Source organism: Trachemys scripta, chromosome 15 (genome assembly GCF_013100865.1).
Source record: "Trachemys scripta elegans isolate TJP31775 chromosome 15, CAS_Tse_1.0, whole genome shotgun sequence".
Taxonomy (NCBI): domain Eukaryota; kingdom Metazoa; phylum Chordata; order Testudines; family Emydidae; genus Trachemys; species Trachemys scripta.
The window spans coordinates 18,250,741-18,269,743 of record NC_048312.1 but is presented as its reverse complement, the minus strand read 5'-3'; the positions used below and the strand labels follow the sequence as shown (position 1 = coordinate 18,269,743).

The window sequence follows — 19,003 nt, the reverse complement described above, 5'->3', positions numbered from 1 at the left end:
AGTACCGTGCAGAACTGCTCTCAAAAAGAAAGGGAGTCTCTGCGGACTAAAGCAAATGCCTCAGAACTGCTGCAGAATCTGTTCTGCTTGGTTTTTGATACAAGCATCTTTTGGTTTGGTAGCCTGTGCTGGGATGTCTGGACATGAAGCACTAGGGCAAAACAAGCTCAGCAGCTAGGGCCCCCTGGCTTCTGTTCTCAACATGTGAAAAGCGGAAAAGCAAAAAAGGTGTGAGGATTCCTGCAGCACCTTGTCCCCCTGCCCAAAAGAGAACAAGCAGTGCCAGATACCTGATGCGTAGCAAACTGCACACAGGGCAGAAAAACTCAAGAGGGTGAAGAATGCAGGGATTCCTTAAGGCTAGTAGGTGTTGACAATACCAGGAAAACAAAGGGACATCAGGTCTGCGTAAAGCTGCAGCAAAGCAGGGGCACCTTGTTATGTGTTGAAACTATGAGCATTAGAATGCAGGTTAACCACTTGGTTGCCGCTTACCATGCCAGGTACATTGGACTAAGGGCACCTCCATCCAGTGCTGCCTGACGTGCCAGGTACATCCCATGATGTTCCATTGAAATCACAACAGGCCATCAATAGAACGTGGCTGCACAGATGCTGAATGAAGAACCAGCAGGGACGCTGTTAAATGCAATTAAAAAACTGCAATCAAAATTGAAATGTACATTTCAAACGGCCACCTAATTCAAAGACAACAACTGCTTCTATTAACCCCCTCTCAGATTGTTGAGCTGCACAGAGCAGGGATGTGCAAACATTATGGGGAAACCCTTGCAAACGTCTTGGATCCCCTTCCCTGGCAAGCTCCTTTCTCAGAACTACAAGAACCCAAAAGAGCTTCAGATGGGAACACGGAAATGCTTGCCAGGAAATAGCTGTCCGTAAGACACCTTCATCGCCTCATTTTGCCCCTTGAAGGATATCTAGCAACTAGATACTACAGTGATTGGCGATTTAGAAATGCTTCTACATAGTTAAAAGCTTCATGCCACAATCTTCAGAGTCCCATACTCTACACCAGAGGTAGGCAAACTACAGCCCGTGGGAACCTCCTGCCCGGCCCCTGAGCTCCTGGCCTGGGAGGCTAGCCCCCAGCCCCTCCCCTGCTGTTCCCCCTCCTCCGCAGCCTCAGCTCGCCCCACTGCCGGCGCAATGCTCTGGGCAGCAGGGCTGTGAGCTCCTGGGGCAGCTCAGCTGCAGAGCCGCGACCTGACCCGGTGCTCTGTGCTGCGCCGTGGCGTGGCTGGCTCCAGCCGGGCGACGCGGCTGCCTGTCCTGGTGCTCTGGGCGGCGTGGCTGTAGCGCCGCCAGCCACCGGTGCTCCAGGCAGTGCGGTAAGGGGGCAGGGGGAATTGGATAGAGGGCAGGGGAGTTCGGGGTGGTGGTCAGGGGGCGGGGGTGTGGATAGGGGTTGGGACGGTCAGAGGGCAGGGAACATGGGGGCAGGGGTCCTGGAGGGGCAGTCAGGAAGGAGAGGGGGGGTTGGATGGGGCAGCAGGGGGCAGAGGTCCCGGGGGCAGTCAGGAATGAGAGGGGTGGTTGGATGGGGCAGAGGTCCCGGGGGCAGTCAGGAATGAGAGGAGAGGTTGGATGGGGCAGCGGGGGGCAGTCAGGGGTGGGGAGGGGTCTGGGGGTGGTCATGGGACAGGGGCAGGGAGGGGTGGGATGGAGCAGTAGTCCCGGGGGGGCTGTCAGGAGGCAAGAAGCCAGGGGAGGGGTCAGATAGGGGGCGTTGGCTGGGCCACTCCTGGCTGTTTGTGGAGGCACAGCCTCCCCTTACCGGCCCTCCATACAATTTTGGAAACCCGATGTGGTCCTCAGACCAAAAAGTTTGCCGGCTCCTGCTCTACACAATGCTTTTTGCATGGCTATTGAAGCAGCACTTTCAAAAGCTGCCATTGCCCTACCTTGAAATCCTCTGTCATAGTGCTGCCATCGCATTAAGCCAATCTGGTTTCCTGTGGACCCAGTTATATATAAAAGGGGAAAGAGTCCATTATTCCAAGACAGCACCTCAGGGCATGCCTACCGCACAGGCACTACAGTGGCATAGCTATGGTGCTGCAGCTATCCCGCGGTAGTGCCATAGTGTAGATGCTTCTTGCACTGACGGAAGAGGCTTTTCCATCTACCTAGTTAATCAGTCTCTCCAAGAGGCAGCAGGTAGCTTTGTTTACACAGGGATTAGATCAACCTAACTACAGTGATCATGGCACAAAAATGTTCACAGCCCTGTGTGTGATGTAGCTCTGCTGATCTAATTTTTAAGTGTAGACCAGGCCTCAGTGTACCACAATGATAATGGAGCTCTCGGGCGATTTAGGACTTTCACTGTGTCTCAGGTGATTGAGGATTAAACCGACTAATGGCAAACTACATCGTGGTCCCCACCTAAAACTTAGGTCAATCGAACAACAGCGTCAAGGGCTGTGAAAATGTCATGTCCTGGGTGACACAGATTGCTCAACCTACTCCCCATTGTAGACCCAGCTAGGTGGACAGAAGAATTCTTCCATTGACTAGCTACTGCCTCACAGAGAAAAACCCCTTCCATCGTTGCAGGAAGCATCTACACTGCAGTGCTGCAGCTGAATGTTGTTATACATTGAACTGTATCATTCAGAACCACCCTTTCCTGCCTACAAGAAAAAATGATGAGTCTTCCCTGTTTTAAGTGACTGTTACACAGGTGCTCCAGGCTTGTGAAATTTAGTGCAATTCCTACAACCGCAGAGCCTCCTCCCTCGGAGTTACCATAATCAAATAAAGAAGGATTACTGAGATGGATAATCCTTTGGATGAGACATTAAATATGGGTCCCTTTATAGGGCTGTTTGTCAAAGTGGTATATACCACTTGTGAAATCAGGGAAGTAATTATAACTAAATTTTGCCTCAAATAGGAGAAGAACCCGCAAAGCACTTCTAGTGCTGTAAATTTTGTCGTCAAATGACCACAGTTACACAATGTGTGTCTGGGCCTGATAAACCAGGAGCTCAAGGGCAGAACATGGCAAACACTCTTTCCCTTCCCCAGCTCCTCTTGGGTTAGGAGCACACTGTCTCCCAGCATCCCTCCTACTATTGGTCTGCCTGGAAGCCTGTGGACATTCCTGTACACCTCCCTCCCCGCCCGAAAGATTCGGGGGAGGGGGGGTAGACTTTAAAGGAGGACAAGGTAAAACTCAGGAAGAGGAAGGATGGTTGGAAAGTTCCCAGAGGGCATTTGATTTGGGCTCAGGCCTACCTGGCTTGTCAGGCATAGTTTTTATGAGGGACTGCATTGATATTTCATAACTTTCTCAGCAAAAGTAGAAATTACAAACTACAAAGCTTGTCCAAGAGGAAATAAAACCCCTGCCTAGCTTCATAGGTACTCATGGACTAGAAACCTTGCCTAGTTTCACAGGACTCTCAGCAATGAGGTTCGTCTCCCCCATTAGGGAGCAAAATATTATACATTTGCACAGCTCTAATTCTTTTTGCCTGCCTTGTGTGCCTGTCCAGCTGGGAGTTAATGATCTGATAGCACTTCTCAAGTAAGTTATAATCCTGGCTATCATTTCCATGCCCCAGAAAAATCAAACTGCAAGACACTTTCACTATAATGAATTTCCTTAAAAGGGATTGATAGTAAGTGAGGACCACTGGCCTTGCAGCTATAAAGCTCCTCCCTGGAGAGGATACCGAATGCAGAGAGAAGGTTCTTCATTCTGCCTGGATGTCTGCTGGGTTCAGGCCCAAAATATATGGAAAGCTGAACCAATACCACTTGTATCCTTACAGTTTCATAACTAAGTCATTTTTATGCTGAAATAACATTCCTTTTGTATTAAGATTATAGCTGTCAAAACAGGCCAAATTGTTTATTGATAAGATTTCATCAAAGAGGCGAAATTTAAGCATTTACTCTCTTACTGACCCAGTTTACACTGGACCAGGATCAGCAGTGCAGAACCGATTTAAAAAACAGACCACTGCCAGTGTGAAAAGTCCAAGCTGTGTTTAAACAGAGTGTCTGTATTCGCTTAGGCACAAGGGTTTCAGCACCCGTGAACTGGAACCTTTACCTCTTGAGTACATAATGGTGGCTGCATGTGCCAACACTAACTCTGTGAAGCATGTGGAGATACCCAGTTTAGGAGGGGGGTGCTGAGCAAGGCATTAAAGCATTTCTGGAATCTGGAGTGAGACAGCAGCCCAAATGCAGATTTACACACAGATTACAGCAATTTGCTACTCACTACTGTGAAGCAAGAAGCTCTCCTCAGTGATTTCTGCTGTAAGGGAAAAACTGCTAATAGAAACAACACAGAACTGTTTAAATAAAGATACATTTCCCACTGGTGGAGCCTCCTACTTCACACTGAGGCCAAGCTTCCCACTGGTCTCTGCCTATGCTGCCCATCCCTAAGCAGAAATCTTGTACAGAACACGTTTGTCTACTGCTGCCCACATGAACCAGCAACCACAGAGCAGTGAAACCCTTGTGATATTTGCCAAGCATGATGGACTCCAGGGATGTAGCAGAACCATGAAACAAAAACCACAAGAGACAGGAGGAGCAGGTAGCAAGCAACAGACGCTGACACTCCTGCAACTCACAACTGGCTGAACAAGCTCACCAAAACCTGCATTTCGACAAAACCCCACCAGACAAAGGCAGCCCTAAAGCCAAGCAGTCATCTGACACCGCCTCTTATTTCAGAAAGATGTCCATATCCTTAAGCAGACCCAGCACACACAAGCAAAAGACACCTCTAACGCACCTACCAGCCAGGTCCCTTTGCCAGAAGCTGGGAATGGGCGACAGGGGATGAATCACTTGATGATTACCTGTTCTGACTGTTCATTCCCTCTGGGGCACCTGGCATTGCCCATGGTCTGAAGACAGGATACTGGGCTAGATGGACCTTTGGTCTGACGCATTATGGCCGTTCTTATGTATGCAAAATTCATCTAGCTTCTTACAGCCAGTTAGCTTTGGGCCTTGATATACAGAGTTCTTCCTTTAAGATTTATCTGGATGTCCTAGACCTTTCAAAGACTTTCATTGGTTAATTCATAGGACAAGAGCTAATCCTCAAGCGGTAGCCTCTTTAAGGACTGCAACGATGACACGGGATAGGATGAGAAAAGGCTTCTAGTCCTAGGAGGTGGCACAAGGGAGGGACTCTTGCCTAGAGCAAGTCAAATGGTCAAGGTTTCCCCTACCTGCCCTGGCTTGCCATGTTTCACCTTAGGATGGCAGGCTAGGCGAGTGGGCATAGAACAACTCCCTGCCAAAGCTGGCAAGTGACTCAGGAGAGGTGTAAAGAAGTCCAGGAGATTCTTCGCCCATTCACAGGGATGGAATTTACTATGCTTTTATTTTAGAGCTTCAAGAATAAGCACATTTCCTCTTTGGGTTATAGGGTTAAAGCTGAAGTCTAAAACCTCCAGGCAGGCAGGTTTCCCTTTTAATGATCTTCCTTTGCATAAAACTAGTGTGATTGCCAAACCAAGCGCCACATACAATGGCAACCAAATCCACCATCAGCACCAGCAAGATGCCTGCCTGACCCTATGCTGCATCACATAAAATCAACATCCAGACTCTACAGCCACAAACTAACTTACAAACCAAGAGAACTACATTCTTCAATCCCATCATTCGTTCTTCCAACCCCTACTTCACTCCCTTTCCAACAGGGCACTAGAGGAGAAACTTGGTAAACCCCAGAGAATCCAAGACCACACACAGCAGTGTAGCCCCGCATCCTGCCAAGGATACAGCTAATGACACAGAGCTCTAGGTCATTGAGATGTACAGGCTGCTTAGGGGTGCATCTTCCACCCATCATTTATAGACTAACTCTTTGCTCAGTGTTAATGATTGTTTCACCTGATTTGAAAGTGGGCACTGCACATGCACTGCTGCTGTAAGCAGCTCTGAATACTCTGCTGAAGACCTGTTCCAATGTGAAGCCATACCCCTCAGCGAACCCAACTATGACTATCCCTCCAGCAGTGACAGTAAATAAAGAGGTGGTCAGGGATGGGAAAGGAGCAAACATTCCCAATGTCATAAGAGAGGAGCTGGACATCAGTGTGCTGGCCAGCTTGGAGGATGGAGGAAGCAGTGGCTACGGAGTTTAGTTGGCAAGAGAAGAGAGGAAAATCAGGTTTTAGATTTTCAGACCTGGTCTGCACTTAAAATTTAGATCAATCTAGCTACATTGCTCGGGGCTGGGAAAAATTCACACCGCTGAGCACCACTGTTAGCCACTGTTAAGCTAAACTAGCTCCCGGTGCAGACACAGCTACATCAATGGAAGAATTCTTCCATTGACTTAAGTACCGCTGCTCAGGGAGGTGGATTAACTACACCAACAGAAAAAAAGCAGTTCTGTTAATGCAGGAAGCACCTACTCTGCGGGCACTACAGCAGCACTGCTGCAGCTGTGCTGCGGCAGCACCCATAGTGTAGACGTACCCTGGATCCTGGAGTGGGAGGGAGTGCCCCACTCAATCTCTGGCACTCTCCTTTGCCCGACTGTGACTGTCTCTACCACTTGCATTGTTGCAATTGCCAGTAGAGAATTAAGAGAGTTATAAAGTTTGTTAAACCAGGCCTCGGAGTGCTGAGGGAACGGGGCAGAACTGGAGACTGACTCTGCCACACAAGTCCCATTTATTTTGTGTCCTCCCCTGAAGCTCCTGGGCTCAGTGAGCTTTGCTGGTTGTGTCAAAAGAGGAGCATTCCACACAGAGCTGACTGCACAGCGTGACAGTGCAATAACCCCATGCACCCATTGCTGCAGCAGCTGTACTAAAACCCAGTGAGAAGGCAGTGATGGGAGGGGCTGAGGAGAGGAGAAGGTATATGAGCACATTTTGCGCAGCTATAAGAACTTAGACCAAGTTGTCATTACACTTCTACGTCCTGACTACCAGAGAGCACTGAAGTTGGGTGTGCTTAATGTACAAAGAAATAGATTTTGTTATCACAGGTATGAAATTTTTGCCTAGACCCAAATGTCTGTGCAGCTAGTGGTGAGGTAATGCATTAAACAGTGAAGTCGTCATCCATCTCCTCAGCAAGAAACGAAGGAGGTGCCTTTGGCGCTCAGTTACCTCGAACAGCCATTCTGTACTATGAATTGTTTGCCAAGTACTAACTGGTTCCTCAGCCCTGTACAGATTTCTACACCTCAGAGAAGTTTCCACTTCTGAGTGAGCTGCTAGAGACTATTGTCCTGGAAAGTCCTCCCCCTCCCACCAATAAAAGGCAAAAGAGTAAAACTAGTGAAAGATTAAACTGGCCACAGATTCTTCAGGACCGGGCACATGTCTTACTTTGTAAAGCACTATTTAAACTTTACAGAGCACCAAATAAGGAGTAGTAAATAATAAATCGTCATGGAGCAGAGATGCTGTCTGTCAAATTGCAAAAACATGGCTGTTCCATACCTTAATCTGTGCTGTTGGTAGGACTGCTAGAGATACTGGTTGCCCTCAGCTGACTTACTCTAACAAGCACCCCTGTTTTTATTTTAGAGGTGATTTGGAAGATTTCCTATGCTGGACATCTGCTTTTATTGACACTGTTGAGATTAATGTTTTAACAGAGCGGTGATGGGGAGGATTAAAAATACTATGGGAGATTTCTCTTCCCTTCATCCAGTATAGTCTAATTTGCCAGTCTGCACCTGTGTACCACTAATGATTCATTTACAAAGCATCTGTGTCTGTCTAGGCATTTATATCATGCTGAGCATACCACTTGCTTCATATAATTTGGAGAACCAGATTTTGCTGTTACTCCATGAGAATCTTGGCCTGAGTTGGTAGAACCAGAGTCTACAGCACAGTGATGAAGAGTTCCCCGCCCTCCTACCCCCCATGGCTCTCTTTTAGCTCCCCACCTTCCTGCGTCGCTGAGTTTTCACTCCTACGTGTTCTGGCACCAGTTTCAAATACTGATTGAATTCAACGTGGCATAATCTGAAGCAGATCTAACAGCACACCTTGCAAAATTCTATTTGCTTGGGGTGTGCGATTTTTTGTTTCCTAGAGAAGTGAGTGAGACGCCATTAGTATTTTCCATCATCACCACCATAATAAAGGCAAGCGAGTAGATATTGACCTGGGCAGGTATATTGTCATAACAATTTTATTAAGTTAATTTAAAGTACATTCTGTGGGTTACAAAACAAATCAAACCATGAGAATGGGGCAACTAGGAAAGTCCCATTATCAGGATTACCTATGGGTGTTTTGTTAGTAACTGCCTGAATACCCAGGGTTAAGTATTTCAAAAGTCATTCATCTTCAGTTACCACCTATGCAACTGCTACTTTAACTGCCTATTAATTTGCTGAAGGACAGAAGCCTCAAGGAACATTTTATATGAGGACAGAATAGATTCCCGTAGTTCTTTAAGCTATATTAGCACAACCTCATTTGGCAATTGCCCCCAAGGGTGCTGGGGAGCAGAGAGGTGAGGCAGATTCTATTTATAGAGGATAACCCTGGAAGAAACAGGAGCTACTGGAGAATCAACCATGACAATGCTGAATCTAGCAAGAGGTGCAAACGCGCACAGTCTTTGTGACAAAGAAAGCTCTCACAACATGCAATAGGTGGGGCCATGTTCAAGTTCTTGGCTTGCAGGTTTCATAGGCACTCCTGAGGAGAATTCACATAGGTGTATTCAAAAGCTGCTGAAGGAGTGAAGAACTAAAAGGCTATTTAACTATAAAAGACTGCTGAGTCACTGCCTATAACTCTCTCCCCTTCCCACTTGAAGGGGTGGGTGGTAAAAACAGCAGGCTGGACTGAAACCGTTGCACTGGTTTAAATGGAGTAGTTGTTCCCAACACGTTTACAGTCATCAGATCAGACTCTGGGCCAGTGAAAGAGAACAAATTCTATCAACCACCTCCTCGAGCAACATGGATGTTACACACCGGGGGGAAAAAAAAGTATTGTTACCACTCTGCCATTTCCATCTGAGCCCACTAAAATAAAGTAACAGCATCAAAGAGCTCTCTAGAAGGGATGCTGATGTGCTCTTTGGAAGAATATATTTGGACTAAAACTTCACTCTTGGCATGGTGTATTCTCAACACCTGTACCCAGTACTTAACTGCCATCACTTGCAGGACCTTGGCTGAACAGCATTTAACCACATACAACCCTACCACTGAGGTGGGTTAACTTAAATTCAAGCATCATTGTGCCACAGTGCAGGTGCATCAACACAAGTTCTGCATCCTTGCTCCCTCAAACACACACCTGGTGAGGCTCAAGCAGGTGAAGAAACCGCACTAACCAAGAACCCTAACCACACTAAGTAGGAAACAACCATACTCGGATGCAATCCAGCAGTCTTTAACCCTTGGTTGGTTGATTGCCTAATCAATCTACTACCCTAGCTATACAGTATTCAAGGTGATTTCTCTAGAATTCATCAGATATGTTAGTCTTTTTTTAAATAAAATAAACTGTTCATCCATTTTAAAGAATCAGAATAGCAAAAACCGCCTCACCATACATACATCCTGCAACAGGGATCTAGTCCATCCTGCGACAGGAGAAGATAATGTACTAGTAGTAGGTCTTCTCCATGCCCGACTACTATGATGCTAATGTTTTCAGAAGCTTTTCTCCTCAGCTTCCTTATTAATACCACTGTTCCTGCAGACCTTAGAGTAACAACGACAATACACCCGTATCCAAGAGTCCGCGTATCTCTGAGTTCTCACAAAGTTAGTCCTTGCATATCCAGGTCTCCCACTGAAGTCAATAGGAGTTTTGTAACAAGGTATTTACTGGGCCCCTCGTCATCTTACACAGGGAAGAAATCCTAGATGGCTGGGAGCAGCCTGGAGAAACATTCCACTTTCAAAAGGGGTTATTTCCTTTTTAAAAAAAACACTAACTTTTTTTAGCCAATTTTTCATCAGTCTGGTTTAATGCATCCCAGCTGTATATGAGAATGCTGGCTCCCTCACAGAGATATTCCCAACTGTACATATTCATTTCTGAACAGGTAATGGGTCTTGGCACAACCGCTGGATCCTATGCAGAGGTTGGTCGTGACATGTTGGGAAAGGAGTTGAATTCTCATCTCCTGTTCTAACTGGGAGGCAATTCAATGAATACACCCAAGAACCTGAAACAGACACTGGTCTAAATTTGTGATTTTTTTTTTTTTACTACGTTTTACTGTTAGCATTTTTATTTTCAGTGCTATTGCTCTCTCCCACTGATTGTGCCCTGACTATTTAGCAAAGAGATTCTCCGACACCCCTTCCTGGAGTTTCTAACAGGGAGAACTCAACATAGGTCTGTTGGGTTTAGCGGGTATACAAAGAACAGACATCACTGATAGCCACAGAAACATCTACAGTGCTAACAGCAGGGCTTATGGATAGCTTCGGTTCCTGAAACTGTAGAGCCAAAGGGATCTTGGACAGCAGGCTTGGTGTCTCTCAGAAGAAAATTGTCTTTTTTTTTTTTTAAAAAACGTGGTCTTAGTAATAAAGTGGAGGAAATAAACAGAGCTTTGGAGTTCTGTATTCCCTCCATCACTAAGGTAGTTTTAATAGAAATTCCTGTATTGGGCCTAAACACACAAGCTGAGATTTACAAAGGAGTTTAAGAGCATGTCTACACTACAATTAAAAACCCATAGCTGGCCCGTGCCAGCTGACTTGGACTCACGGGGCTCAGGCTGAGGGGCTGTTTAATTGCAACGTCGATGTCCAGATCTGGGGCTCTAGAACCCTGTAAGGTGGGAGGGTCCCAGAGCTCGGGCTGCAACCCCAGCCCAAACATCTTGTCTACACCACGATTAAACAGCCCTGCAGCCTGAGTCAGCTGGCACGGGCACGGCGTGGGTCTCTAATTGCAGTGAAGACATCCTGTAAGTGACTTAGGAGCTGTTGAAATCCCCACCCACAGTGATTGTTTATACATACTACAAATTTTAGAAAACTGATGAATAGTATTCCCATTTTAGGATATAAAACAAGATTTAGGAAAAAAAAAAAAAAGACATGGGCTTATCTAACATTAGAACTTTAGGGAGAAGAACATTCAGATTCAGATCTGAATTTTACATTTAGGACTGCTTGTAATTAAGAAACAAAACTGAAAATCTAAAACCTCCATAATTTTGCGTGAGCGAGATATTTAAATCTCCAAATTGAAACCAATACCTAATGCTTTTTTCCCTGGTTTGAATTAAAAAAACAAAAACAAATACAACTGTAAGTATCCCTCTTTCCAGTTCTGGCAGCTGAAATTTCACAGGAAAATGCCAGACTTTTGCCAAGGATGGTGGAAAGTCTCATGAGAATGCTAATCTACTACAAAATCCTCCACTTAACATGGCCAAAATCCCAGTGGATCTTGCTGGATCTCAGCCATTTGGAATTCAGCACCATTGAATTCAAACCTTAGCCCCAATGCATCCTTCTTGGATCATTGCTAATTAAAAAAAGAAAATGGTTAGTTATTCGACTTTTATTTTTAATTAATTGCTATTTTCCTAGAAAGGGTAAAAAGTATTTTTCTTTTAATGAGTCAAATTATAGGAGAACTCAGTGACAGATTATCTTAAAAATAGTTTGAAGGAAAAAAATAAATTAGAAGGAAAAAAACTCCACAAAACAAAAAGTACTTTACCACCGCAGGGTTCCTTTCCCCTGCTGCGCACAACCATTACATGCCTTTCTGCCTCCCCATCTGAGACACTGAATCTGAAAGATCCAGCATAAAAGACCTGGTGAACACTGTGCCCGATAAGAAATGTTTAAAAAAAAAAAAAAAAAAAAAAAAAAAGATGGTTATAACGACACTGAAATAATTAGAATATTCACAAAAGTTCCCCTTGGATTCAAGTCAGCATGTGGGAGTGAAGGATTAAGATCAAGTATTCACAGCATTTCCCAGTCAGATGCTGAGATATCAAAGCCTGCATACTAAGGTGCACTGGTGTTTCTTGGGGCGGGGGTGGCTACCTAACAGAGACACTGCAAGCAGCATAAGTAAGAGAGAGGAGTTTGTTTTTTTAAGTTTGATATTTGAGAAAGAGTAACAGCTCTGGCCTAGTGCAGGCAGGCTCTGGGCAAGCTTTTCCCAAACTACTCTGCCAACATATGCCAACCCTGAATTAAACCAGGACTTACTGGTATGCCCACCCTTACACACACAGCAAGCCGGGAATGCCAACTGTGTCAACTTCTTCTGTCAACAAATTGGGGCCATTTTATTGTCTCTTCTCCTACATGACACAGTAAACTGAGTTACTCTTTGATTACAATAAAGCAGGCAGCTACCTGAGCAATGAGAGTACAGTACTGAATTTTGTCATCACCTTCCATACCAGATCTCAAAGCTTTTCACAAACGGTTGTGAGGGAGAGCGTATTACTCCCATTTTACAGCTGAGGAAAACAGGGCACAGAGAAATCAGTGACTTCCCCCCAGGTCATACTTCAAGTCAGTGACAGAGACTAGAACAGAACCCAGGTTTCCCAAGCCCCAGTCTGATGCTTTAATCACTAGATCTTTAATCACTAGATCATTCTTCATCTTGTGGAAGGGAAAGGCTCCTTTCCATGAAGTTTGCAACTCTCTTTTTTTAGAGTAGCTATGGAGAATTCCTGTCAATAGGAGGAAGAAGGCGATAGTGGAGATGGAGAGCCAGAAGGAGGGGAAAAAATGGGTATTTAAATAAAGGCATGTGATTCCCTGTGCAGGGATGAGCTGCATCTCCACCCGAAGGGCAACATGGGATTTTCCTGAGGGGCAGCAGCCCTACCTCACTTTGGTCTGGAAGTCTCCTCCCCAGCACCCCATTTTGTTTTAGGCTAAAGCGATATGAAGATCAAGCCATGCAGGATGCACTTTACTTTTAAAAACAATTCTCTTTGCTTTCAGGAGCTCAGTGAGGATATTTATTGGCTTGTCTAGCCTCTTCCTTGAAATGATGCAACAGCCCAGTGAGATGGAGAATTCAGAGGTTCTCCCGAATGGCCCTGAAGCTACAGCTGGAATCTGCTGCAAGGCTGCCATGCATTGTATCAGCCGATTCAGTAGGTAACAAGTCTTCTGAAACCAAGTCGAACAGCTCAAGTGATTTAGTGTTCCTGCCTGGACTTGCCAAAAGACCTTAATGCAAATACAGCCCCAGGAAAATAAGGGTGGGCTCTATAGTTCCCTCCCCCCTCAGGGCTTTTTCTTCAATCCAGATGCACTTCATTACAGTTGCACTTCAACTGAGATTTCAGTTTATTTTCTGAAGCAGGGAAAGGGGGTTAGTAACCCACAAAGGGCACAAGCTCTGGTGTTCCAGAGGATTTGCAGTCTTCTCAAAGGGGTGTTTTGTCCATTGACATGTTTGCTGTCACATGAGACACTGGATTCCAAGCAAGTAAAACAGGCTCTCTCTCTCCCAGGAGTGACACATTCAGGCATGGCATTACTTTCCTTGAGGGTATTTGCAGTTTACTTTTTAGTGCTACTTTAAGTTCAAAGAGTCTAGTAAAGCCCCATTAAGCCATTTACATCAAACTGGTTAGTTAATTATCCTGTTGTAGACTTTAAATTGGTGATTTATAACCCCTTCCCAGAGATGCCAGTATTTGGAAGCAATTCAGCAGGGCAGGGCATTTTGTGGGGTGGGGTGACCGAGGGAAAAAACACACTTGTGTTGCACTCAATTAACTTTTGGGGGGAGAGCAGGGGAAGACACCCCACTGTTTAAAAGGTGGCAGGGTTCAGGAGACTATATAGCATGAGCTCTTCCCTCTATTATAAGGCTTTGTCACTTCAATACTTCCTCATTTGTTTTTACACGATGTGTTGGAACATATCTAAGTTGGACCAAAATCCCCATGTGCCAGTTAAGATTCATAGATTCTAGGACTGGAAGGGACCTCGAGTGGTCATCGAGTCCAGTCTCCTGCCTTCATGGCAGGACCAAATACTGTCTAGACCATCCCTGATAGACATTTATCTAACCTACTCTTAAATATCTCCAGAGATGGAGATTCCACAACCTCCCTAGGCAATTTATTCCAGTGTTTAACCACCCTGACAGTTAGGAACTTCTTCCTAATGTCCAACCTAAACCTCCCTTGCTGCAGTTTAAGCCCATTGCTTCTTGTTCTATCCTTAGAGGCTAAGATGAACAAGTTTTCTCCCTCCTCCTTATGACACTCTTTTAGATACCTGAAAACTGCTATCATGTCCCCTCTCAGTCTTCTCTTTTCCAAATTAAACAAACCCAATTCTTTCAGCCTTCCTTCATAGGTCATGTTCTCTAGACCTTTAATCATTCTTGTTGCTCTTCTTTGTACCCTCTCCAGTTTGTCCACATCTTTCTTGAAATGCAGTGCCCAGAACTGGACACAATACTCCAGTTGAGGCCTAACCAGCGCAGAGTAGAGCGGAAGAACGACTTCTTGTGTCTTGCTCACAACACACCTGTTAATACATCCCAGAATCATGTTTGCTTTTTTTGCAACAGCGTCACACTATTGACTCATATTTAGCTTGTGGTCCACTATAACCCCTAGATCCCTTTCTGCCGTACTCCTTCCTAGACAGTCCCTTCCCATTCTGTATGTGTGAAACTGATTGTTCCTTCCTAAGTGGAGCACTTTGCATTTGTCTTTATTCTATTTCATCCTTTAAGGCATAAAGCCGAGGGCTAAATTCCCAGAAGTGGCCATCACCCAGCGGGTTGAGCGCTTGGAGGATCTGACCACTTATTTTGGTGCCTCAGCTTCTTCTGAAAGCCCAGCACATAATGGCTAGAAAGGGAACTCGGTAACCTGCCCCCACTAGGGTTTATTTTGTCGTGTTCTGCCAACCACCTCGTTTTCAGTTTGCTCTCTAGCGCCTTTACGCCAAACTCAAAAAGCGCTAGAGACATCTTTCCATTAAGCCTCATACGTAGGTGCTGGAAGGGGGGGGGGGCTTTTGCAATGCTGCCCCCCCCCCCCCCCCCCTCGCCGGCTTGAAGTGTGTTCCATCACAAACAGGGTTTACAGTTTGGTTCAATGGCTCTCAGCACCCCCACAATACAAACTGTTCCAGCGCCTCTGGCCTTATCCCTCTCTGAAATGTGCTATGCCCATTTTATACCTAAGTTCATCAGCTCGGCCAAGGGGAAGCCGCAGCATGGGTCAGTGGCAGAGCAAAGTCTAGACCCCGGGAGTCGCGACTCCTAGGACCTTGTTATAAGGACACTTCCTTTTTAAATAATATTTTTGTTACTGTCGGCTCGGGTTATTTCTGTCCGTTCTTCCAGCCCATTCAGGGTTTTCACAGGTAAGTGAATGGTGACCTTAGGCCCATAGCCACAAAAAGCTAGTCAAGCCCCACAAGAACAGCAAAAAGGACACATTAATTTCTCTTCCCCGTCCCTATCAGCTATTGCGGGCTAGAGGCAACTGACCTATTGGACCAGTATGCTGAGTTTTACTGACCAATTAAAGTGGTGACTTAAAGCCACTGCTAAATTCAAACATACATACATACAGTTAGGAAGTAACTTTGGTGCCAATCCTGCAAACTGCTTTATGCAGACCAGTCCCTGTGCTCATCTGCAGCGATCCAGTCACATAGGCCAGCTTGCAGATTAGGGCTTTCAGAAGGTGACCCATTCTGTTTTAGGTGTGTGAAAAAGTCAAAGAGAGTGTTTCCATTCAAAATAGAAGAAAAGTGGTCCAATTGTGTGGAAAAGCCCCACAAAATGTAGTGTTTTTTCTACTCCCAAAATGGTCCCCTTTCCATGGAAAAGAAATCTCATTTTCAAGCAAACCCAATATCAATTCAAGTTAGAAAACTTTGAAACTTTTCATTTCACAGGTTTTTGATGTGAAAGCGGCCATTTCATGAGGATTTGGCATAATACCCCCGAAGTTTTTGGGTCAAAAAATGATCTGGAACAATAGGATGAAACTGTTTCAAACAAAGTTCTGTGAAAATATAATCACTTTTGCACAATTTACTGTTGCAAACCGAAAAGCTCGAGGTCTTCTAATAAAAACCATAAGTAAACAGAGGAATGCTTAAATTATCAAAGAATAATAATAAAACATTCTCTGAATTCCCCTGCCTTTTCTTGGAAGTGGTTACACCCAAACCATCAGTCAGGGTATGTCTACACTACAGCAGTTATACCGCTGTAGCACTGTAGTGCAGACTCTTGCTATAGTGACAAAGGGTTTTTCCATCGCTGTAGTAAATCCATCCCTTTGAGAGGCGGTATCTAGATCGATGGAAGAATTCTTTTGTCAACCTAGTGCTGTTTACACTGGGGGGTTAGGTCAGCTTAACTATGTCTCTCAAAGCACACCTACAGTTTAAGTGTAGACCAGGCCTCAGTCCAGTAGCTGTTCTGTTGTGCTAACCCCTCTGGAAACACATAGTAAGGTAAGTTCAAATGCAACTCTCAGCCTCAAAACAGCCCATCACAACCTGAACATTAGGATTCTAAACAAATTAGATCAATTTTTCGAATTCAATAGGAAGGAGGGGAGAGAAGAGGGAAAACAGTGTGGATAGATGAGCAAACCTTTCCTTTACCTCCCTAAAACCTTCCATTCCTAAGGCATGCAACAGCCATGACCATTTCTAGAACAGGTGTGTCCCATTAAATACATCCAATGTCACACTTGTGTCCCTTGGACACTGTTCTAGGGATTATTTAGTACCACTGCACACCAGCTGTAGTTGACCCCACAGAGGTATCCTGTAACACCCTGCAAAGGGGGGGGGGCACTACTCTCAATTGCGTACAGAGCCCCTCACCATATGACCTTCTAAAGACATTCTACAGATTTGCAGTGGCATCTTACAAACACTTGTGCTCTCGGTGCATGCACAAATACGGAAGCAAATGCCATGCCCCACTCCCCTAGACTAATATAACGACGAGTGTATTTTCAAGTTAAATGTACAAAGCATTTCAAATAATTATGCTGGTTATTTTTCATTTATTACTTGCAAATCCTTGGCTCATTTTATGCCAAATGAAAACATGGAAGATCACCTTGAAGGAGGATACAGAACTACATAACTAGGGAACACCTGCTCGGACTCTCTTCACAAGCAGGAATTGCTATTCAAATATTGCATATACAGGATTATCACAGGCTGACTGGCCCTTTAAGAGGAGTAGGGCTCAGCCTTCCCTGCAGCAGGCCAGCCATCCTCCCAGCTGGTCCTAACTAACTAGGGATCAGAGGGCCCTAGTCAATTATTGGGTCCAGCTGGGGAGAGGTCAGAGGGTTTTTAATAACACAGCTGGGCAAGCTCAGCCAGAGAGAAGCCAGAAGGATGGTTGGGTTCCCTGGGACCCCAGAAAGACTGGGAGCAAAGCCAGGGCAGACCCTTAGAGTGGAAGATTCAGGTGTTACATTTGGGACTTTGATTACTGTGGGAGGGAGAGTGGAGCCCTGGAGGAGCAGGTGACCAACCATCAGTTTTCTGTTATGTTAGGACTCTGAGGGAAGAAGCGTGAGAGTCAGTGCTGTGGTCAAAGACTGGAAGAGGACAGAGTCTCAGCCCAAAAAGGCCAGAAGGCTGAGCCATGTGCATCCGCAGGAGTGACTGAAAAGTCGGATGAGTGGAAACTGAGGCAGGGAAGCCACAGGGCCTCGGAGAAGGTTAAACTGTGACAAGAATCTGCAACAAAGGAAAGTGAGCAACAGACACATCTAAAAGTAAGTGAAAAGCCACCACTGTCATGGTGGTGGTATTATTATTGGTTATTTGTTTTACTGTTGCACCTAAGGGCCTTAGTCCTAGACCAGGACCCCATTGTGCTAGATGCTGTATAAACACAGAACGAAAAGATGGTCCTTGCCATATGGGGGGCACAACTGACGTGTAAGACAAGAGACAACAGATGGGGGAGTACAAGTAATCCAGGAGACAATACTGGTCAGCAAGATAGGGTGTGCACACCAGCAGCCTGTTGTCAAGTTTTCTGTAGCCACTGTGGTAAAGGAGGGATTTGAAGGTGACTAATGAGTTGGCCTTATGGATGTTGGCAAGGATGCCACCAAGCGCCGGGGACAACGTGGGAGAAAGCACTAAGGTGGGTGTTTGAAAATTCACGTGGGCAGTGGAGACTGGCATCGTGGGTCGATCAGAGGCAAGCACCAGCAGCGTGACGGTGAACCAGAGATGGCAGGTAGGGTGGGGATTGACTGAAGGGCCTTGCAAGTGAATAGAAGCAGTTTATGTTTGATGTGATAGAGAAGTTCCAATTTAAATTCTTAAGAAACTGTTGGCCCAAGACCCAGCATTTGCCAAAGGGGCTGCAGGTTACGAAGAGGAGACTTGAGGCAGCAGGTCAGTAAGTGCCATCGCCTACAGCAGATACCAAAGAAGGGCAAATTGAATAGTAAAAGCTTCTTGGTAACACAAAGAGCAATGCTAGTTTGGTGGCCAGTCATTACTTCTCTATCCTCCTCCACCACAAAGGGGCTAGCTGGACATCCCTACACACATGTACTGTCACTGCATCACCTCCTATCCCACAAAAGACAGCTCAAAGTATGTGGTGGAGAGCCTGGGAACCATTGGTGGCAAGCTGTCCCAGGATGATATTCATAGGATATAGCACTGGTTCCCAAACTGTGGGGCGCACCCCCCTAAGCAGGGTGCAGAGGGAAGTTTGGGGAGGCACGGCAGGGAATGGGTCAACCCTCACAGGAGGTAGGGAAGGAGCACCCCCCAGCCCCACTTTGCCCCCTGCTCTGCTCCAGCCCGGATCCCAGTCCCCAGGGGGTGTGGACTGGGTAAGGTGAGGAACAACTGAAAAAGGTTGGGGACCACTGGGTTATAGAGCAAGGCCGGAAGGGACCATTGTGACCATCCAGTCTGACCTCCTGCATAACACAAGCCAGAGAATTCCACCAAGTGATTCCTGCATCAGGCCCATAATTTCTGGTGGAGTTAGAGTAGAGTTTAGAA

The 19,003-nt window shown here is 45.8% G+C and overlaps 1 protein-coding gene across 1 annotated transcript in view; it reads right to left on the bottom strand.

The window, feature by feature from the left end:
- The window catches only part of HIC2 (HIC ZBTB transcriptional repressor 2), a 100,634-nt gene that overhangs the window by 9,903 nt on the left and 71,728 nt on the right, over nt 1–19,003 (bottom strand). The window contains exon 3 of the mRNA XM_034791338.1: nt 496–639. The gene's annotated coding sequence lies outside the window, so the exon portion shown is untranslated. The remainder of the gene's footprint in view (nt 1–495; nt 640–19,003) is intronic.